Consider the following 19,995-nt stretch of genomic DNA (forward strand, 5'->3'; position numbering starts at 1 on the left):
CAAGTGCCTTACCCTGGGCTCTGACTCCTTGATCCCAGCCTCTCCTCACAGCAAGATCTATCTCTCATCTCAAATCTCAGAAACCTATCAATTGCCCAGCTCCACACAAACTCATGAGTATTCCCATGGTCAGTCACTCTGGATTCTATGTAGCATTGGCTAGAACTCTGGCAACATGTGCTAAATTAGGAGGTGATATTTCAGGTCTGGTAGCATATAGGAGAGGCAGTGAGTATACCAGAGGCTGACACTCAGTGTTTCAGAATCAGCAGAAACTTTCCCAGGGAATGAACTCACCCTTCAGGAGGGATCCTTCTTTTCCCCAGTCTCACTTCAGATATACCAACTAAATATCATTCTTATTCCACACTAATTTAGAACCAAAATAACTGCTCTGGACCTCTTATATTCCAAAAAATAGCATAATTTATTCAGATGCACATGGTTTGTTCTTAAGGAACTATTCGGTGAACTTGAGTAATATAAAAAGGAGGTTAAAACAAACAAACACTTAAACAAATGTTAACTTAATAGAATTCTGTATTTAGAGGGTTTATAGGGAATTCCTTTAGAAGAACTGGGCTGTCAAAATAACACGCAGAGAAGATCGAAGGAAACACAAAAAAGGAAAAGCTGCATTTCTTCAGTGTGACTCAACATCTGCAGTGGGCATTATGTTAACTGCAGGCATCCATAGAGAGAAAATCAAAATTCAGTTTGTTTTCTATGTGGTCTTCCACTGATAGGACAAGGGGTTGAATTTCTGTCTACTTGAAAGACTCATACTTACCCGAGAGCTGGTTTGTTGTGCTTGTTTTCCTTAATGCAAATGGCAGCTTATCCAGCTTTGTGCGGAGAGAGATCAAGGTCCCCTTGAAGAGTGGGAGAAGAACTGTGTCTATTTCAAATAACTGATGGTGACTACACCCAACTCTAGCACACATTAGGAACTAAATTGGCATGTACCAATGAACAAATGAGAGCAAAGTTAAACAAGGGAGTGGGGTACCATAGAGAGGTGGTCCAGAGGAGAACAAAGGAAAGTTTGAAGGCCCATGGTCACCTGCTTCCCCAAGAACTGATTAGTAGACACTGGTAAAGTAGGTTTTACATTGGAATTCAAGTCTAATTTTTAGCAAAGCCAAAAATGTTGCCCTGTGCTCAGAGAAACTTAGAGAAAGGTCTGTGCTCCATGTTTGCAGAGTCCTGAGCACAGGTATGGTGGTTTGAATATGTTGGCTCATGGGGAGTGGCACTATGAGGAGGTGTGGCCTTGTTGGAGGACTTAGTACATCACTGTGGGGATAGACTTTGAGGTCCTATGCTCAGGCTCCAGCCAGTATGGAAGAGATCCTCCTCCTGGCTGCTTTTGGATCAAGATGTAGGGCTCTCAGCTCAAGACTACCCGCATGCTGCCATGCTTCCCACCATGATTATGATAGACTGAATCTCTGAAGCTGTAAGCCAGCTCCAATTAAATGTTTGCCTTTGTAAGAGTTGCCTTGCTCATGGTATCTCTCCAGAGCAATAAAACTAAGACAGAAGTTGGTACCAGGGACTAGGGTATTGCTGTGATAGGCCTGACCATGTTTTTGTTTGGAGGAATGTGCATTTTAGAACTTTGGATTTGGAAAGCAGTGGAATGCTTAAGTACAGCATCATTGGCCATTCTATAAAGAATACGGAAGACATTGGTGCTGAGTGTGATTTGAGCTTTGGGGACCTGGCTCAAGAGAACAGGAATTTTAGTATGTTGCCTAGAGACCATTCTTACACTGTCTTGGTGAAGAATGTGGCTTCTTTTTGCCCTTGATTAATTGTATTGACAAAGGAAGTCACAAAAAAAAAAAAAAAAAAAGCCCAGCAAAGACTTGTTTCTCTAATTTGCTCTCATGAAGAGCATTTTGATTAAGCCTACCAAGCTTAGAAAATAAAAATACAAAAGTTATAATTCAATTATTAGAGGGGCATTAGGAAGTTGAGTGGAGCTAAATTCTGTGTTCCTGAGATAAACAAATTAAGGCAGTGGTATCCTTGGGCAAGATCCCACTCAGCTAGGCTTATCATTTATTCATTTGCAGTTGAACAAGGGATAGTTATATCATGTTAGGCATTATTATGACCTGGTTTTTGTTTTCATTTGGACATAAGAAAATATGATTATGTGTCAAATTAACAAAGGATGAGTTGTAATGTCTATTCTCAGTTGTTAACTTTTACTATATTTGGAATGAACTATAATCCAGAATTTATTACGATCATGTGAAAAAGTAAGGAAAGTTTTAGGTCCAGGAATGATGGCACACACCTTTAATCCCAGTACTCAGGAGAAAGAAATATGCAGATCTCTGAGTTCAAGGTCAGTCAACAGAGCAAGTTCCAGGTCAGCCAAGCTTAGGCAATGAAGGATCTAATAAAACAAGGGTGCTATGTTCCAGCCCCAGCAAGCAGCAGAACTCAGCAGCTTCAGTCATGTGGCTCTGGCTTCAGAGTCAAGAATAGAAGGGGTTATTGAGATAATTGACATAATTGAGGTCTTAGCTGGAGCTAAGAACTTAGTGGTGTTTAAGAAGAGACCAGCATCATTGGAGTGAAATCTTCTTACACAAACACAAAGAAGTTGTGTTTCAGAGACAGACATGGTGCAGGCAGCCAGACTTGGTAATATGTAAGAATCACCCAGATGGCACTTGTTTGAAGGGATGAAGGGATCATGCAGAGTGTCTGAGGCTTGGCACTGTGAAAGACCAGGAAAGGCCATTAGTGAAGGTGCACCCTCAGTTGCAATTGATGGCCCAAGATAGAAGGAATCATGCAAAGGATTTGAGGCTTGGCACCACAAAAAGAGTCTATGTGAGGCTATTGGTGAAGCCCAGTTGCAGCAGAAGACCCCAGCATTTTGGAGAATCCAGTACATAGGATGACCACCAAGAACAACAGCAGCTGTGCAGTGTAGTCAACCTGAGCCTAGAGTGCTACAGAGGGCAGAGCTGGAGAAATCACCCGAGCCCCTTGGAGGAAGTTAGTTCATGTGTGAATCCCAGACACTGGAACAAGAAGCTATAAAGTTGAAGTTGCCTTGGAGACCCCAAGATGTTAGAGATGCCAGAGCTGTGGGATACCTGCTGAGGAAAGCTGCTAATAGGAAATGGAACCAGCCCAAGAGAAATAAGTTTGTTGCAGTCAACAGAGATGAAAGGAGTTGATCTGAAGAGCACTTCAATATCACACATGGAGACACAGAGTTTGAAGTTTGCCCAGATGAATTTTGGTCTTGGTTTTGGTCTTGTATTTTTTTCACTATGACATTTTAGATTAGTAGTGTATATCCTTTGATGTTGGAAGTATGTGATCTGCCTTTTGAATTTGATTTTATTAGGGATTTCAGTTTAAAAGATTGCATGAATCTCAGAAGAGACTTTGAATTTTGGACTTTTAAACAGTAATCAGATTGTGATAGACTATGGGAACTTTTGAAGTTGGACTAAATGTATTTTGCATTATGCTATGCCTAAGTATGGCCCTATAGACTCATGTGTTTGAACGAACCTATGGGGACCAGGGAGTGTAATGTGGTGGTTTGAATGTGCTTGGCCCATAGGAAGTGGCACTATTAGGAGGTGTGGCCTTGTTGGAGGAAGTGCAGCACTGTTGGGGTGGACTTTGAAGTCCTAAAGTTTGGCTCTTCCCAGTACAGAAGAAACTCTCCTTCTGGCTGCCTTTGGATCAAGATGTAGGGCTCTCAGCTCTTTCTCCATGACCAAGTCTGTCTGCACACTGCCATGCTTCTCACCATGATGATGTTGGATTGAACCTCTGAAACTGTAAGCCAACCCCAATTAAATGTTTGCCCTTATAAGAGTTGCCTTGTGGGCTGGAGAGTTGGCTCAGCCGTTAAAAGCTAGGCTCACAACCAAATATCTAAGAGTTGCCTTGCTCATGGTGTCTCTTCACAGCCACAAAACCCTAAGACAATAGGAAACAATGAAAACAATCAAACACAAATGGAACAGCATTCTTCAGCATGAAGAAACCCCATCGATTAGTGGTCACAGGAGCAAAAGTTTCTAGGACCTGACAGATATTGATGCAGAAGCTGGATTTCTAAAGGGGTAATGGAGCCAAGTCTATTTATTGTGTATTAAAAATAAGTACAACAGGGATAGCTCCACATTTAAGAATTGTGTCCTTTTTCAGAGGATCCAAACTCAGCTCCCTGAACACACATGGTGGCTTACAACATTCTGTAACTTCAGTTCCAGGGGATCTGACATCCTCTTCTGAGTTTTTAAGGCCCAAGCATACACTGGGTGTACATACATATAGACAGACACATAGATATACAAAAATAAATATTTTAAAAATATGGCTAGCCATCTATATTTGTAGGCTTAGAATCTGAGAATTCATCTAATAGGATCAAAATTCTCCATAAAAATGTAGTATACACAGACATTTTATGGTTTTGATCCACAATATTGAATAATTACTATTGTTATACCATTTATGCTGCATTAGCTGTTGTAAGTAATCTACAGGTGATTTAAAGTGTGGGCAGATATTTATAGGTCCTAATCAGATGTTACACCATTTTTATATAAAGATCATGAACATTTATAGATATTGGCACCCGTTTTGGATCATTGACTGATCCCCTGCATATACCAAGGGATGACTTACTGAATAAAGTCAGTAGGGTTAAAGACTTCCTCCACTCTCCTCACACTAAGAATGCAAGGCTACTAATACATGACACAGAGTAAACAAGACCTAGCAAGAATTCTGTGGGGTTGGGGATTTAGTTCAGTGGTACAGCACTTATCTGGCAAGAGCAAGGCCCTGGGTTCGGTCCCCAGCTCCGAAAAAAAACAAAAACAAAAAAACAACCAACCAACCAACCAAACAAACAAACAAAAAAACCAAAGAACTAAAAGGCACTCAAAGAATAAGACAGGTTCGTGTAACAGAGCACAGAAGTTCTTTGACGTGTGCCCAAATTATAATTAACCCCTATATTAACATGTAATAGACTCATTATCGGGGTTGGGGATTTAGCTTAGTGGTAGAGCGCTTGCCTAGCAAGCTCAAGGCCCTGGGTTCGGTCCCCAGCTCTGAAAAAAGAATTCTGTGCTTCTGGTCAATGACAGAACTTAAGGAAAGGCATGAGTCCTCACTCTCCCCTTTATACCCTCACCTGCCCACTTGCTTCCTGCTTTCTCCTAGTTTGATAGCTATGGACGATATGACCTCTCTACAACATTTTCCATCAAGTGTCTTTAAATCAGAAGATGTCAGATTGTGCACAAGAAAGTGTCAGAGCAACATGGGAAGTCAGTTTGTAGCCATTGGGATCATTTTAGGTGCATAGGTTCTAAGAATCTTAAAAGAAAGCAGGTCTTAGGTAACTCATTGGTAACTTCTTTCTGTCTCTAACGCCACAAAGCCCAAGAATGACACATAAAATACCCAAGTTATCTTGAAGAAACTTTTTGTCTATGTATCTTGTCCTGACCATCTGGCACTTTGAGGAGTTCTGTGAGTACATCACAAGGGCTAGAGATTTGGAAAGACCCTGATCCTGCTATACAACTACATCCTGCTTTCTAAAGCAGGGAATGGCATGTGCCAGAGATGACATCTGTCTGCAACTCCATTCTTGCATTTCTTTAATTATGTGTGTGTGTGTGTGTGTGTGTGTGCACACCCGCGCGCGCGCGCGCGCGCACTGGTACCTGTTTGAATGTGTGTGTATGAGTAAGTTTGTGTGCTTTGTTAGGGTTTCTATTGCTTGGAAGAGACACCATGACAGGCAACACTTACAAAGGACAACATTTAATTGGGGCTGGCTTGCAGGTTCAGAGGTTCAGTCCATTATCAAGGTGGGAGCATAGCAGTGTCCAGGCAGGCATGGCACAGGAGAAGCTGAGAGTTCTACATCTTGTTCTGAAAGCAAATAGGAGAAGATTGGCTTCCAGGTGCTAGGATGAGGGTCATAAAGCCCATGCTCAGAGGGACACATCTACTCCAACAAGGCCACACCTTCAAATAGTGCCGCTCCCTGGGCCAAGAATATTCAAGTCATCACACCAGGATTGCCTCGGTTTGTGTTTTCTTTATTGCTTTGATTTACCTTTTCAGTTCTTGAACATTTTAGTTATATCCTTCGCCTGTTTGATTGTCTTTTCCTGTATTTATATTTATTTGCCTCCTTTTTAAATGCCTCTACCCTTTTGGAAATATTTTCCTGTATTTCTTTAAGAGATTTATCCATTTCCTCTTTAAAGACCTCTGTCATATCTATAAGTTTGGATTTAAAATTATCTTCTTGTGCTTCAGTTTCATTAGGATATCCATGGTTTTGTGTAGCAGGATAGCTGGGCTCTGGTGGTTCCATTTTGCCCTGCGTCTCATTGATTGTGTTCTGTGCTATTCTTTAGGCATTGGGTTTTCCCTAGTGTTGGCTGAATGATCCTGATGACAGCAAGACTTCTCGGAAAGGTGAGGGGAGCCTTGGGCCAATATTGGAGGTCAGGATATCCAACTCTGGTGGCTGCGTCTCAGACAGACCCCTCTGTCAAGGGATTGATGGGGCAGTGCTCCAAAATGGTAGTTCTTGGGGGTCTCCATAGCCCTCTCTGGGGAAGCAGGATGTTTCTGGGGTCTTGAAAGCTTCCTCAGGATCACAGAGCAAGCCCAGAGCTAGACAACGGAGTTCATCGGACCATGCACAACTCACCTTGGCTGGCCATGTCCTGGGCAAACCCGACTAGAATGGGACTGGTGGAACAGGGTTCAAGGTGATTAGTCTTGGGGTCCCAGGATGCTCCTGGGGGTCCTGCAAAGCTCCTTGGCACCAAAGAGCGAACCTAAAGCTGGACACTAGAGTTCATGGAACCATGCACAACTCACCTCTCCCTGCCGTGTCCCAGGTGGACCAGAGTGGGTTTGGATCGGTGGAGCAGAGTTCTAAGCTGATTAGACTTGAGGTCCCCCAAAGGCTTCCATGTGGAAGCAAGATACACTTGGCGTCCTTCAAGCTTCTTGGGACCATTAGATAGAAAATAGAGTATATGGAACAATGCAGAAGTCACCTGAGGTTGTTGTGTCTCAGGCAGACTTGACTCTAGCTATGGGTTTACACTACCAGATATGAATTCCCTCCTTGTCGCGCGCCCAATGTCCCGCCAGCAAGAACGACGCTCGGCAACAGGATTCTTCTGCGAGCAAGCCTTTACTGTGTTACAGCTCTTCTTAGTGTTACAGCTCTCTTGAACAGTGACCCCGAGCAGCAAAATCGCTCGACTTATATAGACAACAGTATGCTAATTATCTCTCAGGGATTGGTGGGGCATGGATCACCCCACTACTTGTCCTCCAGGGATTGGCGGAGAATGAATCACCTCATTAGCATATTAACGGTCAACTGACACCTGGTGCATAAACCGCACATGTGTAGTACCGCTGTTCACCACTAGAGGGAGCCCTAGCAAGGGGACAAGCCTGCACATGCGCAGTAAGTCGTTTATATCCAGACAAGGCTGGATGTCGGCGCCATCTTTGTTTCGCCGCGCCGCTCTCTACACCTCCTATAGGGGTGAGCTTCATATTTAATCAGAAAGTAGTTGATTACTCTCATAACAGTCATGTCACTATTGTACCTATGGACACATCTTCCCTAGCAGAAAACAGTATTTTAGCATGCAGAATGCAGTGCTCGGTTAAAAACACTGACATCAATTCTTTCCCCAAAACCTGAATTTCACCTTCTAGTACTTAGAAGCTACCCAGAAAGGAGGAGAGTTTCCCGGACAGTTTGATATAGATTTATCCTTGTCCCACAAACAAAGGATCCGGTGTCTTCAGCAATAGGGTTTTAATAAATAGCGATGCTGGGAAACCAGGAGCAATGATACAGCCTGTGTTGCTTTGGGTTTCTCTGTGGCTTCCTGGAACGATAACTCACAGGAAAGTAAGCTGTACCTGCTATTTAGATCTTCATTCAACAATCCATATTTGCATGTTCAGGATACTTCTATTCAAATTACTTATCCTTTTTCTTTTTTGAAAACAAAATTATACTTTCAATTGCTTACAAATTAGGGGTTTTCATATAACATTCTTTGTTTTGGCCAAATTGTGCTATACTCCTTCCTTCTGCCCATTCTCTTGAACCCATCCCTGTTTCAACCTTTTTTTTTCTCTCTTTCTTTTTTTTCAGAGCTGAGTACTGAACCCAGGGCCTTGCGCTCGCTAGGCAAGCGCTCTACCGCTGAGCTAAATCCCCAACCCCTCAACCTTTAATTCAAGTATTATCCTCCTGTTCTTTCAATATCACATGTGTTCTGCTATCTCCTCTTGTTATATTTTATTTATCTTGCAAAATTGTAGGTTTCCATATAGTTTTGTGGTATTTTTCTAGTATTTCTTCTCTTCCCTGTCATTTTTAGACTTATCCTACTAACCCCCTCACTTAAAGTACTCTTCCCCACCCACGGGCTATAGCTACCTGGATTCCACACATACTCCAAGTTTAATGTATGAAATCCTCTAAGAATTAAAAAATATTATATTGGAAACAGTAATATCCTCATAGATGTCTATCAACTCATGAATGTGGTATGTTTAGGTGAGTAAATTGTATTTATCTGTTAAGAGGTCTGGTGGGGTGGGTGGGATGAGGACAGCCTTGTGGAGCTGGGGGGTGCGGGGAGGAGGTATGGGATGTGGAACCCTCCAGGAGTGAACCGGGAAGGGGATAAAATCTGGAGTGTAAAAACAAACAAACAAACAAATAAAATTTATAAATTCCGATGTCTGTTGACTGTGGTGACGGCGACTATGCGGCCGTTTCCAGGACCTGCCCAGGGCGGGGGATGTGAGTCCTATGGAGCTACACGGAGAAGATGAGCAATTGCCACCACCGCAACAGCCCTGGGCACAGAGTCTAGGCGCAGAGGAGGACGAACCCCAAATCCTTCTTTGGAAAAGTGAGTGGACCATCAGAAGGAAGGAGAGCAATAAACAGGTCTCTAGAGATCACTGTAAACTTATAGTGGATGAAAAATCTGGTGAGGCAGCACTGGAAGACACCAGCACAAATGGAACAGTAATCAACATGCTGCAAGTTGTCAGGAAGCAGACTCACCCTTTACAGAGTGCGGATATCGTCTATTTGGTACACAGGAAAAATGATCCAGAACACAATGTGGCATACCTCTATGAATGGCAAACAGAGCCTAACTCAAGAATCCCTTGGACCTGGGAATACAAGCATCTCCCCCAAAAGAATGTAGTTCACTTGTTGCAAATGGTGAACTCTCTAGCCTTTTTCCAGTTTTCCAAGACAAAGAAGCATCCTTTTCTTTGTTGGAAATCGAAGACCCCGAGGAATTGGAGCCAGCCCCCTTCCCCCAAAAAAAGGAGATGAGGAGCTTGACTTGAACCTCCAGTTATCAGTCGCAGACCAGCGTGTAAATGCCCAAATCTCAAATGAGGATGTCAAAGATGCCTCTCTGAAACGAAACAAGATGGAGGAGACACTAACCTGTATCATCTGTCAAGACCTTCTGCATGATTCTATGACTTTGCAGCCTTGTATGCACACATTTTGTGTGGCTTGCTACTCTGGTTGGATGGAGCGTTCATCTCTGTGCCCGACCTGCTGATGTCCAGTGGAGCGGATTTACAAAAACCACATCCTGAACAACCTCATGCAAGCCTACCTTATCCAACACCCAGAAAAGAGTCGCAGTGAATAAGATGTGAGAAGTATGGATGCAGGGAATAAAATCACTCAAGATATGCTGCAACCCAAAGTCAGGAGGTCTTTCTCTGATGAAGAGGGGAGTTCAGAGGACCTGCTAGAGCTGTCTGATGTTGATATTGAATCCTCTGACATCAGTCAGCCATACATTGTATGCAGACAGTGTCCTGAATACAGAATAATGCAGTCTCTTCCTTGCCCAGTTCCAGATAGTGAGCTGGGAGCCACACAGGCCCTTGGTGGGGAAGCACCGTCAACATTTGCCAGCTTGACAACCGCCCCGAGTTATATGTACCCCGGTAGGGCGCCCTCCTGTGGTGAACAACGGTACTGCGCATGCGCGGGTTTTGCACCTGGCGTCAGTTGGCCGGACGGTAATATGCTAATGAGTGATTCATGCTCTGCCAATCCCTGGAGGACAAGTAGCAGGGGTGATAGTGGGGTGATAGTGGGGTTATTCGTGCTCCGCCAATCCCTGAAAGACAATGAGCATAGCCCCTTTTGCCTCTCGGGGTCCCCATATCAGCAAAAAGGTGGTCCTGCAATAAAGGCTGTTGAGAAGAATCTGACCGTGTTGCGTCTTCCTTGCCGGCCGAGGTGGGTGTGACAACTGGTGGCCCGTGAGGACACCCGAGGACATTCTTGTGGATTCAGAACTCTTCACATTCAGGACGGCATCATCGGTAAATTCCCGGATAAGGGAAGATAAAGTTCTCTGGAGGTAAGCAGAGACAATGAAAGCCTTGGTATAGAGGCCGAAAGGTTTGTGAACTATGGCAATGTTGTTTCCAATTGATCCTTTGTGGGCAGGGCTTGTAATTTTGATTCTTTTTTTCTTTGTGTGGGATAGAGAAGCCACAGAGAGCAAGCCTAAGCCCGGACCAAAACCTCTTTGGCGAATGATCTGTGCCTGCTTAGAAGATAAACCGTTAGAGCCGTTAGAACAGGTCAAAGGGTCCTTGCAGAACAAGAAGAACGTATGTCGGAGGGAGAAAAGGTCTCGAAAGAAAAAAAGAAAAGAAAAGGAGATAAAAGGAACAGAGAGAAGGCAGAGATTAAAAAAAAAAAGGAGGATAATCAGGACCAGGAAACAAATAAGATATATTCTTCTTTAAAAGTCTTGACCTTAGAAATGTCAGACAATCTAGAAAGCATTGCCGACAGCTTAGAGAAAGTGAAACTAAAGGTAGAACCATCGGGTCCAGGACCGCCCGGCACAGCAACAAAAGGAAACGCAGAACTGGACCTCAGTTCCACCACCAGACTCGTGTTGACCCCTCGAATGGGAACTCAGGTGGTGGATACAGATTTTAAAGGCCCCAGTAAGCAGAATTCAGAAGGATCGCAGAAATTGAAAGCATGTGCAAAGATAAAGATTTGAGGTAGTGGTAGTGGTCAAAAGGGGACAAGGTAATAATGGTAAAATGTTTTTGTGTATGTGTTCTTTTAGAGTTATGTTAAAATCTAGAGAAGCAAAGTAGATTCTCATAGATGCTTTTAGTCTTTGGACCCTGACTAGAGACAGTTTACACCCTAGACAAGAGAGAGAATGGGGTTGAGAAAAACAGTCCTCCCGAACTCTGCACAGATGCTTTGGTAAAAGAAGGAAATGAGCTTAAGTTTTTTGAAGCTCTCCTGGAGACAGAAGGAGATGGGAGACGTCTTGCGTCCTTGCTGGCTCCTATTGGAGAAGTGCTTACTTCTGGTTCTGGGTTCTTTAGGTAGGATGTCTGGGTCCCTTTGGTGGAACACCATCTAGTTCTTTTCCTCTGTGTCTATTGTCTGTCCTTGGTGCACCAAACTGTCCATGTATGTCAATTTATGTCTGGGTTTTGCTTCTCGTTGCTTGAATGTTTTGTGTTTCATGTTTAAAAGAAAAGGTTAAAGTTTTAAATGCTGGTTGATTCACCCATTGATGTAGCTTTAACTCCTTTCAAGAAAGGAACAAATAAATAAAAAGTTTCAATTGGCTTTTGGAGCCTGCATCTGTAGCTAGAAGCCTAAGTCGGCTGGGCAAGCTCCCCAGGGGGCTGGCTAAATGTTTATACTAGCGGATCCTAAAGACACCATGAGCTTCACAGCTTCTAAGGTAATGGAACTGATGGCTGTTTCTCTTAGAAAAATCTTTGACTGTGATTATTGGACTCAACAGGTGACAAGGTGTTTCTCTTAAAACTACAGCTAGAAAAAGTAAAAATGGTGATTGATTTAAATATTAAAGGTATTGTAGCCACTTCAATTTTGTTTCTGATTGGTTTTAAATGTATAAATATTCCCTACATGCCTTGGTTATGGACTATTGGCTTTTAAGTTATTGGATATGGTTAAAAAATGTAACATTGGTAACAGAAAGTTGACATAAAACTGGTAAATTTGGATAGAGTCATTCTAGACAACATGTGGCATGAGCCAATCTAGGAAAACAGGTCTAAATTGGGATGATATTTTTATGGAAATCTTATCCTAGAAACCAGGCTTCTGAAAGATTTTAAGGCAATGTCTCTTTGTTGAGGTATTGGAGACTGCACCATCATGCGTTCATATGTAGGAATTGGCAGTCAAACCTTTTAGCATGAAGGATAGACTCAGTGTTTTGGAGACTGGATTTTGGGATGATGAGGCTGATCTCAAGGAAGAGGCTGCTCAGTGTGAGAGGGAGAGAAATGATCCCTAGTGCCACGTGGCAACAAGGCAGACAATTAGGCAAGAAAGCGGTTATACCAACAGCACTTCCGTATAACCCTCAATATAAAAGCATGGTGAAGCCTACAAAAACTACTTCCTTTTGCCCAGAGGTGTGGAAAGAGATGGGATTAAGTTTTCCAGTGTTTCTGGATGCCAATGGGCATTGATATCATGAACCCGTTGACTTTAAGAAAAGGCAATGCTAAGAAGGTACAAGGAAGAGGATCTCCTTTTGTGTATACTGAGAACGTTTTGTCAGCCTACAGGAGTGCTATGGCAACAGGGACCTCTTCTTTGGAGTTATCCTTATATTTCTCCTAATAAGACACTTGAATATTACCCTTCTGCCGTTGCACAGCTTGCTGTATTAGGCATTAAATCTTGTATTCAGCATTTTGGTATTTTACCCAAGAAAATTATTATACCATATACTACAGCTCAGATAGAAACATTGTGTGCCTTGATAGATGATTGGGCCATATTATGCTGTAGTTTTGATGGAGAGTTTGACAATCATTATCCTAAGGATCCTTTGCTACAATTTTTCATTGAACATCCAGTGATTTTTCCCAAGGTCACTGCCTCAGAGCCTTTGTCTGGAGTGTTAGATATTTATACAGATGGCTCCAAAACCGGTGTAGGTGCCTATATGGTTGATTCTCAAGAACCAGTATTAATTCAATACAGTCCAGGCACCCCCCAAATTACGGAATGTAAAATTGTATTGGAAGTTTTTAAAAGATTTAATGATTCTTTTAATTTAATTTCTGACTCTGCTTATGTAGTTAATGCTGTGAGCTCACTTGAAATTGCAGGGCCAATTCGGTCAACTAGTACAGTATGTCAAATTCTTTTAGAATTACAAAATTTGATTTGGGCCAGAAAAAATAAATTTTTCATACAACATATTCGAGCCCATACTGATTTGCCTGGTCCCATGACCAGTAATAATGCCCTGGTGGATGCTAGTACTCGTAGAGAGTTTATTTTTCATGCTGCTCCAGTTGATCTCACTAGAGAATTTCATCAAAAGTTTCAAGTTCCTGCCTTTACTCTTCAACAAAAATTTAACCTCTCTAGGGCTACAGCTCGTGATGTGGTGTTACTTTGCCAGAATTGTGTTCAATTTCACCACCCTCCTCATGTGGGGATTAACCCTCGTGGTCTGATCCCACTAAAACTTTGGCAGATGGATGTCACACACATATCTCAATTTGGAAATTTAAAATATGCTCATCTTTCTGTTGATACCTGTTCCGGTATTATACACGCTACTCTGATGACTGGTGAAAAGGCTCGTAATGCCATTAGTCATTGCTTAGAGGCATGGGCGGCCTGGGGAAAGCCTGATAGTCTCAAGACAGACAACGGGCCTGCCTATACTGCAAAGTCCTTTCAGGCATTTTGCCAGACAATGCAGGTCGGTCATACTACAGGATTACCATACAATCCCCAGGGTCAAGGAATTGTGGAAAGAGCACATCGTACCTTAAAAGAGCTTATACAAAAACAAAAAGAGGGAATTGCCAGCAGCCAAACACCAAGAGAACAACTTTCTTTAGCTCTTTTTACTCTAAATTTCTTAATTTTGGATGTGCATGGCCGCTCTGCCACGGATTGCCATGCTGCTACTACACCTATAACTAATGCAGAAGTAAAGTGGAAGGATGTCTTAACTGATGAATGGCGTGGCCCAGATCCCGTGATTTCGAGATCTAGGGGAGCTGCTTGTGTTTTTCCACAGAATCAAGAAAATCCAATTTGGGTACCTGAGCGTTTGACTCAAAAATTGCCTTCTGCTCTTCCTAAAGATGAGACTACGAGCCCTATTACTACTGGGAATGGTAATACAAGCTGAGTCACTTATCTTGTGGGCAATTGCCAGATCCTGGCCAGTACCCATGCCAGTTCATAAGCAAGAATCGTATACTGAATGCACACCACAATAAAGAACTTCCAGGATCACAAGAAGGAAAAACCTAATTGTGGCACTTGTCTGTCCTTAAGGCAGGCTTTTTATATGAAAAATCAGGTTCAAAAGTTCAAAGGCAAGCAGTGAAGTGGTATAGCATTTTTCGCTAACTAGAGAAAGTATCACCAGCTAACCTTTAACCTGATTGGTCCTGAGTGAGGTAAGAAGGGTGGATGGGTGGTGAACACAGAATTTTAGAACATTGAGATAACAGGGTACAAGTGATTCAAACATAATGTTTTAGTTTATTAGTAACAATCTTCAGTGTCAGTTACAGTAATAACTATGAACTTAATTTCACCTTGTGAGTAACATGGAGCTTACAAAATGGCTACAATTATGTGAAATGGAGCAGGCTTCAACCACTGATACAATTATACTAAGTGAAATAATGCTGCTCCACAAAGACAAACATTATGTATGGACCCTAGCTTTGAAACTTTTGCTTTTACATTTAAGTGGAGATTTGAAAGCCAGAAAGGCAAATGAGATGGGAAAGAGGAAGAGATTTTAAGAGAATAAGGGAATAATAGAACACACGTGATTTTAACAAGAATGGTGGTGGACAGGATATTATAGGTTTATGTGAAGATGAGGGAAGGAAGAGGAGATGATAGGGTAGGTTGACTAAAACTAAGGATATATTGAAGACTTATGAAAGCTCGACACTTTGTAAGCAAATTACAAAATGTATGCTTAAGATTGATTTTGAATGGAGCTACTCTATATTATTAGGTAATTTTACTTCCAGAAGACATTGGTTACTAAAAGAAAACATCAGTGCCAGGCTTGGGATACCTGAGGAGGTATTGGTTATGGAGGCCCCAGGGGCTCTCAAAACAATGCAGGCTATTGCCATTGCTCTTGGTGGCCAATCATAACTGGTTGGTAAAGTCCTCTTCTCGAAGACATCACATGCTTGTGCCATAGAACATAGAGATCTAGCTATTGGTCAACCAGAAGTCTCATCTTTACTTGCCTGCATAATGCTGGAAGGTGCTATACATGCTCACAGAGAAGAAAAGTATTCATGAATCACCACCAGCTATCAACTCTGAAAGCTACAATAATGACTTACCTGCAAGGTATATGCATTTGTTGAAAGGTTTTGGTGTGTGTGTGTGTGTGTGTGTGTGTGTGTGTGTGTGTGTGTGTGTAGTCTATTTTAGAGAAGATTCCAGGAACTGCTTAGTAGAATGTAAATGCTTTTGGTAGATATTCTGTAGATAATTCTTAAAGCCATTTGATGTATGATGTCACTTAATTCTGATGTTTCTTAGTTAATATTTTGTCTTGTTGAACCATTTATTGGAGAAAATGGGATATAACCTACAATCAATGAATCGATGTTATTCTAGTTATTCTGTGTCTTGAAGTGCAGCAGTACATTTTTAATAAAACTGGATGCACTAGAGTTTGGTGCATATATGTTTAGAATTTTAATACCTTCCTGGTTAATTGTTTCTTTGATCAAAATATAATTTAAAAAACTTCTAATTAATTTGGGTAAAAGGTGGTCTTTGTTAGTTTGTTTTGTTTTGTTTCTACTATTTGGAAAGGAACACACTTCTTTGTTTCTTGGCCCCTGTTGTTTGGAACACTTATTTCAATCCTTTCATTCTGAGGTGGTACCTATCCTACAAGATGATATGGGTTTCACATAGACCAAAAAAATGTGGATTCTGTTTCTTGATTGATTGAACCAACTTGTGTCGTTTGTTTGTAAAATTGAGACCATTAATATTTAAAGTTACTTTTGGAAAAGTGTGGATTGTTCCCTTTTTCTTTTGCTGCTTGTTTTCTTAGACCTATTTTGTGTTTCACTAATTATTTCTGTTTTCATTCTGAATCATTGCTTTTAGTCTTCTCAGTAGAATTGACTTGATGGTTGTGAATTCTTTAATCTGATTATATCATGGAAAGTTTTCATTCTCCTTTAACAGTGTCTGATGTGTCTGCCAGGTAAAGCAATCTGGGTTGGCATCTGTGGTCTTTAGAAAATGGAGTTCATTGGTTTAGATTCATTTGGCCTTTAATGTCTCCACTGAGGAGTCTAGCTTTCTGATGTTTTTCTTTTATGTGTGACTTGTGATTTTTCTCTTGAACCTTTCAATGCTCTCATGTTGTTTTGTGTATTTAGTGTTCCTAACTATGATATGTTATGGGAAGATTTCTCTTCTGGCCCTGTTTGTTTGGAGTTCTATGTTTCTTATATCTGTTTATGTGTATATCTTTTCCTAATGCAAAGGGAGTTTCTTCTATGATCCTCTGGAGAATCTGGTCTGTGCTATCAACATAGGATTCTTCTCCATCTACACCTATACTATAGATTTTGTCTTTTCATGGTGTTCCAAAGCATTTAGTTAGGGTTTTCCTGCTGTGAACAAACACCATGACCAAGGCAACTCTTATAAGGACAACATTTAATTGGGGCTGGCCTACAGGTTCAGAGGTTCAGTCCATTATCATCAAGGCAGCAGCTGGCAGTGACCAGTCAGGCATGGCACAGGAGGAGCTGAAAGTCCAGTATCTTGTTCTGAAGGTAGATAGGAGAAGACTGGCTTCCAGGCAGCTGGAATGAGGATCATAAAGCCCATGCCCATAGCAACACATCTACTCCAGCAAGGCAACACCCCTAAGAGTGCCACTTCCTGGGCCAAGCATATTCAAATCACCACACAAACATTCTTTCCATGTTTATTAGAAATATTTTATATTCTTGACTGTGTGTTCCGATCTCTCTGCTTTATCTTCAAATCTTGCTATTCTATGTCCTACTTTGTCCTTTTTAGCTGGTAAGTCTTTCTTTTCTTTAAGTTTCATAATTAGGTTATTGCATTTTTCATTTCCATCTTCATTTCAGTTTGGACTTTCTTTGATATTTCTATTTCCTCACTGAATTCAGTTTTCAGAATCTATATTTTCTCATTTCATTCAACCATATATTTGTTTTCTTGGACTTCAGTTAGGAGTTTTTCTTATCTTCTTTAAATTCATTGAGATCTTTGTATATTCTTTATACTCCTCAAAGACTTAGAATACCTTTAGGATTGTCCTTTTACATCCCATGTCCTGGAGTTCATCAAGGTAGTTCTCATTGCAGAACATTTTTATAGGACTAGTAGGTTTGGGGGTCATATTGTTTTGTCTTTTCATACTATTTGTGTTTTTGTGATGACTTGTGTGAAGAGTACATGACTGGTACCATACACTTCTTTAGTTAGTTGTCTGATATGAGAGTCTAGGCTGCCTGTGATAATTGATAATTTTTTGTGTTGTTGTTGTTGCTGCTCATGCTTTTTTGCTGTGGTGGTTTGAGTAAAAAATGCCCCCCATAGGCCTATAGGGAGTGGCACTATTAGGATATGTGACCTCGGAGGAACTGTGTCACTGACGGAAGACTTTCAGGTCTCAGGTGCTTAAGCCAGGCCACCTGTTTTCTATCAATTGGATGAAGAACTCTCAGCTTCTTCACTAGATCCATGTCAGCCTGCTTCTGGCCACCATTCTTCCAGTCATGATGATGATGGACTAAACTCTGAAACTATAACCTAACCCCAATTAAATTCTTTTCTTTAAAAGAGTTGCCTTGGTTATGGTGTCTCTTCACAGCAATAGAAACCCTAAGTAAGTCAGTTGCTTTCAGATAAGATATGAAGAGTTGGTAGGTTAATTCTTTTGATACTTGGTGTTTATTTTTCATTGTGGAGACCAAGATGATTCAGTGGTAACCAAGAAAGCATGCGAATGGAACAAATGATTGAACATGCCTTGACTGGGTGCAAGATGTGCTAATTTACCTATACTTAATAGCGTTAGCATTGTGGGATGAGCTGGGATCTTAGGAACTTACAAGGCTGAGATGATGTACAGGTTGCATGGCTTGCGCAACACCTGGGCTTTGGGGATTGTGTATGTGGGCAAGTTTCTCTGGAACTCATTAAGCTCACCAGGTACAAAGGCTATGTGACCAAGGCTATATCTAAATATTTGTGGCATCTGGAGCCTGTACTGGCTGGAGAACAGGGAGAACTTACCAAGCTCCATGGGCATACAAGAGTTATGACCAAGCTGGGCCTGGAGGTTAGGAATATTGCAGGCAGGTGAAATTCCAGGCAGTTTAAGTGCACAGGTTGTGCATCTGGGCTTAGGCCTGGGGATTAGGGATTGTGTAGGCATTTGAGTATCCTGGGGACTCAACAGGTTAGGCCAGTGAAAAAGATGCTTGTGTGAGGCTAGACCTAGAGGTTGGAGGTATTATGGGGAGTCAAGGATGCACATGATGCCCAGTCTGAACTAGGCCTGGGTACTGGGTTAGAATAAGTGTATGGTACTCTGAGATACCTAACAGGGGCTAAGCCTGGAGTTGAAGATGACATAGGTGTGTCAGGATCTGTGAAATTCACTAGAAAGTTTTACTGCATACATTGTATTGAGAATGCTTGGAAATAGGGTTCTATCTATCTATCTATCTATCTATCTATCTATCTATCTATCTAATTAATGAGTTTTTTGTTTATTTTTTTTGACCATGGTCTCATTGTGTAGCTCCAGCTGTCCTGAAAATTGTTATGCAAACTATACTGGACTCTGCCTTTTTATGTCCACATCTAAGTTCCACAGTTTCTAAACTGATACTTTCTCCAACATTTTGTTGTTTGTGTGTTTTTTCATTTGTTTGTTTTGCTGCCTTGGAAATAATCAATGGCTGTCAATGGGTCAGCTTATCTCTGGGAACTCTGGGTCACTGTTTCTATACACATACTACAGTGTTAGTTAACTATGACTGTGTAGAGTAGTTTGAGTACAGGTATCTTCCTGCTTCTAGCTTTGTTTGTATGGTTCAAGACAGCTTGAGCTATTCAGTATCCTTTGGTATTAACATTCTATTCCTCTGAAGAGGATTATTGATTTTTTATGAGGATTATTTTGCATTCGAGTTGTTCTGGGTAGTTGTAATATTTTAACAATTTTGATTTTGTCAACCCAGGAGCATGGGCAATATTTCTATTTTTAATATGTCTTCTTTAAATGATTTAGTAGTGTTTTAGAATTTTCACTATATTCACTTCCTTAATTAAGTGTATTTATAGGTACATTTTTAGATAATAGAAATGAGACCGCTTTTGAGATTTAATTCTGAACAAATCCATTCTCAGTGTGGTAAAACTTACTGGTTTCTATATGAATATGTATCCTGGTATTTAAATGAATTAAATTATCACTTCCAAGAATATTTTATTAGAATTTTTAGATGTTTCTATACGAGGAATCATATAATTTGCCAACAGATTCTCACACTTCCTCCCTTACTTTTATATCCCTATCAATTCTTTATCTTACCTAAGTCTTCTAGATAAGAGTTCTGGTAGTATTATATTGAGTAAGTGTAATGGTATTTGCGTTGAGATACCTGCCTTCTAGATACAATTTGTTCAGGCCTTTTTTCATGAAGAGATATAGATATTAAATTTTATTAAATTCTTTTTCATTGTATAATGAAATGACCAGAAAGCTTTTACTTTTTATTCTGTTCATAGTATGTTCTATGAACACAGAAACACACACACATACA

At 41.1% G+C, this 19,995-nt stretch overlaps 1 pseudogene; it reads left to right on the top strand.

The window, feature by feature from the left end:
- The first annotated feature begins 8,884 nt into the window (after nt 1–8,884).
- Chfr-ps2 (checkpoint with forkhead and ring finger domains, pseudogene 2) lies at nt 8,885–14,431 on the top strand (annotated as a pseudogene).
- The last annotated feature ends 5,564 nt before the right edge of the window (nt 14,432–19,995 follow it).

Source organism: Rattus norvegicus, chromosome 7 (genome assembly GCF_036323735.1).
Source record: "Rattus norvegicus strain BN/NHsdMcwi chromosome 7, GRCr8, whole genome shotgun sequence".
NCBI classification, from domain to species: Eukaryota; Metazoa; Chordata; class Mammalia; order Rodentia; family Muridae; genus Rattus; species Rattus norvegicus.